Source organism: Azolla caroliniana, unplaced genomic scaffold, assembly GCF_043228905.1.
Source record: "Azolla caroliniana isolate FFs.n. ecotype wild unplaced genomic scaffold, voAzoCaro1.0.p SCAF_20, whole genome shotgun sequence".
NCBI classification, from domain to species: Eukaryota; Viridiplantae; Streptophyta; class Polypodiopsida; order Salviniales; family Salviniaceae; genus Azolla; species Azolla caroliniana.
In genome coordinates, this window is record NW_028230455.1 from 1,197,472 (window position 1) to 1,206,965 (window position 9,494).

Genomic DNA, 9,494 nt, shown 5'->3' on the forward strand with positions numbered 1-9,494 from the left:
ATACCTTTCTTGGCCTTTTGGCTAATATCAAAAGTAGTATATGTTCTTATCACTTTAAAAGACATGTCATGTGGTGTAAAATAATGAGCAATGCAACAACCTCTAGGAACTTGAAACTTTGATTAATTGTTTGACTTGTTGGCTGGTTAGGCCAAAGTATGAAAGGGGAGCCGGTTTTGGGATAAAGGGAGTTGTAATTAGAATTAATTATGATAATTATAAGATTAGACAGACGGACCCGGAATCGGACCGGTTTGTAGCCGATTGTCGGTTGGCACCAGATTGTAACACAACCAGATACCTATAAAAGGATCTGGATATGATGTAACCAGAGAAGAATAATTAATAGATAAATGTTGTTATTTTCATATCTTGTTTATCTTGTCATTTCTGTTCTGTGCTTAATAACGTTGATCCTTCGTGTGTAACTAATCGATCCGGATAACAATCGGAGAGGATCTATTCTGTGTTATGGTCTTTCCATTCCTTATCGTACCACCCCTTTGGTGAAGTGTTCCGGAAGGACACCCTGTGTTAGTGGCTTGTCCAGCCCAGGATTAACACAGTTTTTGCCTAGAAAAATGCAGAGGTTATCGACTAAGTCTGAATCCAGTGAAATGCGTATTCGGGGTAACTAGCAACATGCTACTAGGCCATATCGTCAACCGCCAAAACTTTAAGCCAATTTTTAGGACAGATCCAGTGGCATAGTTGGATGCTCCGATACTTGGCCGACCTTGCGACACCACTACATGCAACCGTACACCAGACACCCTTCCAATGGACGGAATTGGAGGATAGAGCATACCATGTGCTCAAAGTAATGCTATCCCAGGCACTAATGGTACAACCCCTGGATTGATCGAAGGAATTTCATGTGTTTGTGGATGCATCTGATATTGCGATTGGCAGTGTTCTTATGCAGCTTACCAAACCGAAGTGGTACCGACCAATTTACTACGCCAGTCGGAAGCTCTCCCAAGTGGAACAGAACTATTCGACAACGGAAAGGGAAGCCTTGGGAATGGTATACAGTATAACGAAGTACCATCATTACTTGCTGGGACGGAAATTCTCATTCCATGTGGATCATTCAGCATTGTTGTACTTGGTCTCCAAATCATCGTTAACCGGCAAACTAGCACGATGGACGCTGCTTCTACAGGAGTTCGAATTTGAAATCTACCACAGACCGGGAGTACAACATGCAGTAGCGGATTACTTGAGCCGGTTAGAATCCGGAGAGGCAGGCAACGGAGTCCGAGACGAACTACTGGACAAGCAGCTATTTAGGGTGACAACAGAAAACACGGTGGACGGGACGATCGTCGAGGATGACAAATGGCTGACGAATATGCATGACTTCCTCAACTCTGAACTGCCTTCGAAAGAGTTAAACCGAGACGAGCGGAAACGGTTGGCGGTACAAAGCCGACACTTTTGTTTATTGCGGGATACGTTGTACCACAAGGGAGCGGATGGTATATGGCGAAGAGCGGTCCGGAGCGATGAAAAGGACACAATTTTACGGGAAGCTCATTGTGGAGTCGCCGGAGGACATTATACTGGAGACGCAACGGCAAGGAAGATATGGTGAAGCAGATTATGGTGGCCTACAACACTGAAGGAATCGATGCGGTATGCAAAGGAATGTGACTTATGTCAACGAATGGGCCAACCGACAGAGCAAGCGAGGATGCCGCATCAGCCGGTGTTACCACTAGAGCCATTTCAAAAATGGGGATTGGACTTCGTCGGACCCTTCAAGCCTCCGGCAATGAGGACCGGAAACCGGTATATTATTGTTGCAATGGACTACTGCGCAAAGTGGGTTGAAGCAAAGGCACTCCGGGACAATACCGTGGCATCAACGACCAAGTTCCTACATGAGTACATCTGGTGCTGGTACGAATGTTTGATCGAACTGATCAATGATCAAGGTGGACACTTCCTTGGACAAGTGGTGGAGAGCTTAACGTCATTTTATGCAGTGGTGCACAAGCGGAGTACACCATATTATCCGCAGGCCAACGGGTTGGCCGAATCGACCAACAAGACGTTGCAGAACATCCTTCGGAAAATAGTCAATGAAAACCGAACCGACTGGGACACGAAACTACAGAGTGCGCTATGGGCTTGCCGAATTGCTTACAAGACGAGTATTTGGACAACACCATTCCGGTTAGGTTTCGGATTGGAAGCGGTAATGCCGATGGAGTTTCAAATTCCGAGTTTGCGGATTCAAGTCTGGGAAAAGTTAAGTGAGAAAGAATCGGAAAAAATCCGGCTAGCGACATTGCGTGAACTTGAAGAGCACCAAATAGCTAGCGTTCTGCAGTTAGAGCTCGAGCAACGACAACGGAAAGCATTCGTCGACCGACACCGGAAGGGAATGAGAAAATGTTTGGAATTGGCAAGCCGGTTCTGGTATTTCAGACCCGGATGGGCAAGATGCCGGGAAAGTTATGGTTCCAGTGGACCGAACCGTACTGGATAACACGTGAGTTCAAAGGGTCGTATCAGCTAGGAACGCTGGTCGGCGAAATCTTGGAGAAGTGGGTAAACAATTTCCGACTGAAACCGTATTACGAACCAATGCTGCGAAACCCGTTCAAACAACTGGAGGACGGAGCAGGAACCGGAAGCGGTATTTGGATAGCCGGCAACCAAGAGGAACCTACCACGGATCGGTGTTGCCAGATACGATGGAAAAGGAATAACACGTGTTTCAAAAAAAAAAAAAAAACCATCATGTAAGGGCGAGAAGTAAATATGTGGCGAATGCATGAGAGAGAAAAGAGTGGGTAGTAAAAACGAACGGACACCACAAAGCGGTGTGACGTCAGGCATTTAAAGTGCACCACGCGGCATACAACTTCCATAATAGTACACGATGTGCATGCGCGGGAATCAAGAAAAGGTGGCAAAGATGAGAACAGAAAACGTCCGCGTTACAGAGTCTCTCATTTCGCGAACACAGAGCCCTTAACACACAAAAATGGATACAGTTGATCACGCGAACGCAAGAAGCTATCGCAGGCACCCCAAAGCTTACCACCACCACCTAAGCAGACACCACACTGGAGCCCATGGCGCTCTCCGAGACTGGAAATGGTTTACACAACATGGATTGGAGGGTTTTCTCTGGATAGTAGAAGCACCTCCCCACGACGAACCGAAAAAGGTCGCAAAGAAGATCGACCTGGAGGAAGTAATAGAGGAGGCTAGCCGTGCCTTAATCGGATTGCCAGAGGGAGGGCTCTACTCTATTGAGAATCCTTCCCTAGAGACGCTGACGAAGTTCTTCGGCGAGTACTCCCTCGCCAACAAAGAGTACCGGACACAAGGCGGTGATGACACCTTGTTCCGAGAAGTGGCTTGTGTGCTCCACGAGTATGGGTTTGTGCACCCCCGACCCCCGGCAATGCCTAAGAACAGAGCTGAGTTCATCATCGCAACATACGAAGGGGTGAAAGTGGATTGGCCGATAATCATCGCCGATTCTCTGCAAGTGGCCATCCTATCCGTAGTGGATGGCAAGAAAGTATGGACAGTGGTGGCCCAATGGCTCACCCTCCTCGCACCACCAATGCCGGCAATAAAGGCGAAGAAACGGGGCCAAGCGGCGGATGCAACGCCAAACAAGCCTTCGAAGTGGCAACAACTCCTCGCCAAGCACGCTCCTAGTTGGACAAAGGGAGGATCGGCACAGAAGGAAAAGGAACCGCCCAGCCGGAAGCGGCAGGCGGAGACCGAGGCACCGGTAGAACCACCGGTAAAGCCTCTTAAAATTAAACCGCGCCGGCAAGAGTGAGAGCCGCCCACCTTGGCTCAAAGAATTAACATCAGAACCCAAGAGGAGGAGGCGGAGGAAGAACCTGCCGACGATTTCCTATGTCGCCAGAAGAGAAGCGACGCGGAGCAGCAAGGGGACGAATCGGGTCCGGTAAAGGACAACACACCGACTCCCCGCTCCGAGGGACGAGAGCCAAGGCAAGAGACTGGGCATGTTCGACCGGAAGCGGTGGCACCGGTGCTACTAGAACTGGTGATAGAACTACCTATCTTATCAGGTCGACATGCACAACAAGAAAAGAAGTTGTTACTAGAGACAATAGTACAACATGGGCTTGAGGTGAGACCAGAGCCGACACCACAACCTGAACCGCCAAGGCAACAAGGCACCGACAGTCAATGGTTGCGTTGGATCGGAGAGCAGGTGGCAGGGGTGGTAAGCTAGATTGAAGCCGAAGAGAGAGCACAAGGGGACTGGTTGTTCGCCACAACCAAAGAACTCGAGAAAGCCTGATCGAGGATCTGGAGCATGGAGGAAGAAGTTGAGGAGGCCAAATCAGACGCGGCTAGACAGGGTTCTCTGGAACATTCTAGAAGCTTCAGGATTACTCCTGAAAACACTATAAAAGAGGGCACTAGGCATTATGTTTAACCAAATTGGTTCAACGCCAGTCTTAAGCCTCTTAGGCGCTTTGTACTTATCTTTCACATAATATATTAGTTGTTGTCATCATCTTTCTCTCTCTCTCTCATTCTCGCTATCTCTCTCTCTCCTCTTCTCACTTCCTCTCTCGGGAGTCTTACGTAGTTCCGTCCTCTTAGTACTAATAGTACTGCTCTTCTTTAGTACTAATTCCATATCTGTTTTAGTACTATTCCTGACAGTTTGAACCAAATTTCCTTCTTCTCCAGCGTAATTGTCACTCTCCCTCATCTTCCTACCCTTTTCCCTATACTATGGCTACTGTTAGCGCCCAAGCATACCAATCCGTTTTCTCCGAACTACAGTGCCTAAAAGAAAAATTTGTTGCCCTGGAACAAGAAAACCAATGGTTGATAGGGGATCTACAACAAATCGCTCTAGAAAAACAACAAACGCAACAACAACATGGGGAGTTAGCGTTACGAGTACAACAACTCGAAGCAGTGTTGCAACAACAAGGATCAAGTCCCCAAGGATTTCATAAAGAGCCCAAGATTGGACTTCCTGTGAAATTTGATGGAACGCGATCACAATTCCGGGGATTCCTTAATCAGGTACGCTTAGTCATCTAGATGCATCCTTCCTGATATCCCACTGATGCATCTCGAGTCGGCCTAATAGGCACGCTACTTAGCGGCTCAGCCTTGGCATGGTTCCCTCTGCTTCTAGAAAAACAATCGCCCTTGCTTAATCACTTTGAAGATTTTATTGGTGAGTTTAAAGCCTGCTTTGGAGATACCGACAGCATCAGGACGGCGATCAACGTCAAGGCGATCGTCCAGCCTCTGCCTACGCGGCAGATTTCCGTCTACTCACCTCAGATATCCCCTGGGATGATCAGGCCCTCATGGAGCAGTTTCGCTACGGCTTGCGCAACGATGTCAAAGACTTGCTTTTAACCTTCCCCGAAGAACCAAAGTCTCTTACAGAGGCAATCAGTCGAGCGGTCCGATGCGACAACCGCCTTTTCGAACGGCTTTCAGAACGTCAGTTACAAATACCTCGCTCTCGGCCGGAACCCACATATGCCTCAGTCACGGCTAAACCGTTTGCACACGATGTACCTCAAGCCAATATTCCGACACCGATGGAGATCGACACCATGCGTCGACGCGGCCCGTTATCGGAAGAAGAAAAGCAACGATGACGTGGTAATTGATTATGTCTTTATTGCGGTGGACCAGGGCATATTTCCATCAATTGTCCCCATAGGCCAAGAAGACAGGTAATTCAAATCGTCTCTTGTACTAAACCCGAGTCAATTCTTCCCTTCGGAGTGTCTGATAGTATTAATAGTACTAATAGATTGTCAGATAGTATTCATAGTACTACTAGCCCAAGTATCTCAAATAAATTTGAAGTCCTTAGTCAATTAGATGAAGAGTTAAACGATTGAGTCCAGCCAAAATAGGAGTCATTTGGTTGGACAACAGCCCTAGATCTGTACAGCCCATTAGTGGTTCCATTCCTTCCAAGCAAGTTAGCAATATGTTCCTAGCCCAAGTCATTGTTAGTACTAAAAGTACTCCCCCAGTACCCGTCCTAGCAATTTTAGATTCCGGAGCTAATTCCTGTTTCATGGATCAAAATTTTGCCCAAGCTTCTCAGATATCCTTAAGGAAACTTCCTTGTCCCGCATCTGTAGTAGTCATTGATGCTCGTCCCATTGCTTCCGGGAATATTGTAGAAGAATCAGAACCCATTCAAGTTGTCCTAGGTAGTTTTGTGTATGTAATATCATTTAATATAATTAGTAGTCCAGAGCATCCCATTGTCCTAGGATTACCTTGGTTTGAATTACATAATCCAACCATAGATTGGAGAACAAGAGAAGTCCGATATCGACCACCCCAAGAATCAACTCACCGAGTTTCGACCATTTCACTCCATCAACTACGCGAAGAAGGACCCAAGGAGGCAATGTTCCTATTTGCACTATCAGTACATCCTTCCAGCACTATTAAGAAGGACTCCTTAGTACAACTTCCGGCAAAATATCATCCTTATGCCAATGTATTTGACAAGGTAAAAGCCGGTACCCTTCCTCATCATCGTCCCTATGACTGTCCCATCGATTTACAACCAGGAACCGAGCCACCATGGGACCAATTTACAACTTGTCACCCACCGAGTTAGAAGTCCTTCGAGCCTACATAGAGGAGAACTTGGCAAGCGGTTTCATCCGTCATTCGAAATCTCCGGCCGGTGCACCCATCTTCTTTGTCAAGAAGAAAGATGGCTCACTTCGTCTCGTCGTTGATTACCGCGGATTGAATAAAGTCACCATCCGGAATAGGTATGCACTTCCTCTTATATCAAGTCTTTTAGAGCGAGTTAATGGTGCCAAGTTTTTTACTAAAATCGACCTACGAGGAGCGTATAACCTCGTGCGGATCCGACCGGGAGATGAATGGAAGACCGCCTTTTGCACGCGGTATGGGCATTTCGAGTATATTGTTATGCCGTTCGGCCTAACCAATGCACCCGCAGTATTCCAACACATGGCAAATGATATCTGTTTGATCATCTATCTGGATGATCTATTGATTTATTCGAAGACCCAGGAAGAGCACGATTCTCATGTACTATTAGTACTAAAGCGACTCTGCGAGAATGATCTTTATGCCAAGCTAGAAAAATGTAGCTTTGACTGCAAGCAAGTGGAATTTCTAGGCTACGTCATCTCCTCAAAGGGCATCGCCATGGATCCAGCTAAAATCCAAACTGTACTAGAGTGGCAAATTCCATGGTCGGTACGAGATGTACAATGTTTTCTAGGTTTTGCTAACTTCTACCGTAAGTTTATACAGGATTACTCGAAGATTATTTTACCTCTCACACAACTTACGAAGAAGGGCCAAGCATTTCTTTGGTCCATCGAAGCAGATATGGCTTTTCGACATCTTAAGAAAGCCTTTACATCAGCACCAATTCTAGCTCATGTGGATACAAGCAAACCATTCATCATGGAGGCCGACGCATCAGATTTCGCCCTCAGTAGCATCCTTTCTCAACAAGGAGATAAAGACGAGTTGCATCCGGTGGCTTTCCATTCGCGCAAATTCGATGTCGCAGAAATCAACTACGAAATACATGACAAAGAGTTATTAGCCATCGTGATTCATTTGTGCAATGGCGGCATTTCTTAGAGGGCTCTCCACATCAGGTCATTGTCTTTAGCGATCATAAAAATCTTGCTTATTTTCAGAACGCTCGCGTACTAAATCGACGGCAAGCTCGGTGGGCGCAATTCCTCACGCGTTTCGACTTCAAAATCACATATCGACCGGGGAAGCAACAAGGAAAAGCAGACGCACTATCACAGCGTTCATATCTTGCACCTCGTCCTGGTGATGCAACATTTGATAATCAAAAGCAAGTAATTTTGGGACCAACACGATTGCACACGACGCGGATTTTTCACACCCCGATGGATTCACGGATTACCGATGACATATGTGTAACCTTGAAGACGGATAGTTTTGCTCAAGACATCATGGCGCACATTGATACTTCTCGGGCATCCTGTTCTCGGTCTCAACAACCAGGTATTGACAACCGACAATTCGAATATCATGATGGTTTATTATTCTTTAAAAAGCGCGTATATGTCCCCGATTGCTCCTGTCGCCTTCAAATCGTCCAGCATTGTCACGACACCCATACGGCGGGACATTTCGGTAGTACTAAGACGTTGGAGCTAGTGCAGCGATCTTTTTGGTGGCCCCACATGCGCCGTTTTGTCGACGACTGTTGGGATTACGGTCCCTCCGGATGGGATGGTCGGATGTCCGGGAATCGGGAATGAAGTCCCGAATGAGGAGTACCCGGTATCGGAGCCGGATGATGAAGACCCGGTTCCGGATCCGGATGATGAAGACCCCGGCTACGGAGCCGGATGATGAAGACCCCGGCTACGGAGCCGGATGACGAATGTACCCGGAGGGAGATCCGGATGCGGGGACATATTTGTGAATATGTTTGCCAAGGGCCCTTCAGGCTATACTTGTCAATAGCCCGAAAGTCATATGTGTATAAATATGACTTAGGGCAAACAGTTTTGTTGTTGTTGCTCATTTTTCTGTTTTCCACTTAGAGAGAGCGAAGTGAGAGCAGTAGAGAGTGAGAGAGAGAGAGAGGGAAACGAAGAGGTCAACGCCTCTGTGTAATACCGCCACCTGTGGTGAGGACAGCGAGCTCAAGGTCGTCGCCTTGCAGCTCGCCATTGTACATTCCCTGCGTATAGTGATAGTTGGAGTCTTGCACTCCCGTGGTTTTTCCCGTCTAGGGTTTTCCACGCTAAACCCTGTGCATTCGTGTCTCTCTCTGTGTTTTCGATTTTCTGCTGCATTGATTCGTGTTTCCTCGGTTGTGGCCGAGAGGTGTAGAAATTGAAAGCGTCAATTTCTAACAATCTGGTATCAGAGCGACTACAGTGCAGAAAATGGAAGGCGGCAGCAGCGGGCAGCCGGGGATGATAGTGTTGAATGCGCAGAACTACGCCGACTGGAAGATAAAGATGAAGGATCTGCTCATTGTTCGGGACCTGTATGAACCGATCGATAGGTCGGAAATACCCAAGGGGGTACTTGAGACGGAATGGAGGCTTCTGAACCGGAAAGCCGTTGCAACCATTCGGCAATACGTCGACGTGAGCGTTCTACAACATGTGGCGAACGACACCAACGCATATGAGATGTGGCAGAAGCTGTCGGGCCTCTACGAGAGGAAGAATGCGTTGAACCGGACCTCCCTGATGAGGAAGATAGTGAACCTCAAGTACCGGGACGGCGAGAGTATGGTGGAACACGTAAGCACGTTCATGGGATTCGTGAACCAGCTTGCGGCGATCAAGTTCCCGTTGGAGGATGCAATGCAAGCCATCATCCTGATGTGTACTTTGCCGGCAAGCTAGGAGAACTTGGTGGTGACTCTCAGCACCTCCTGCACCGAAGATAACTTGTCCTTACAAACGGTAAAGACAAGCATTTTGAAC

The 9,494-nt window shown here is 47.4% G+C and overlaps 1 pseudogene; it reads left to right on the forward strand.

Annotated features, from left to right (window-relative positions):
* On the forward strand, window positions 1-105 carry LOC147850747 (U2 spliceosomal RNA; annotated as a pseudogene).
* Window positions 106-9,494: the final 9,389 nt, after the last annotated feature.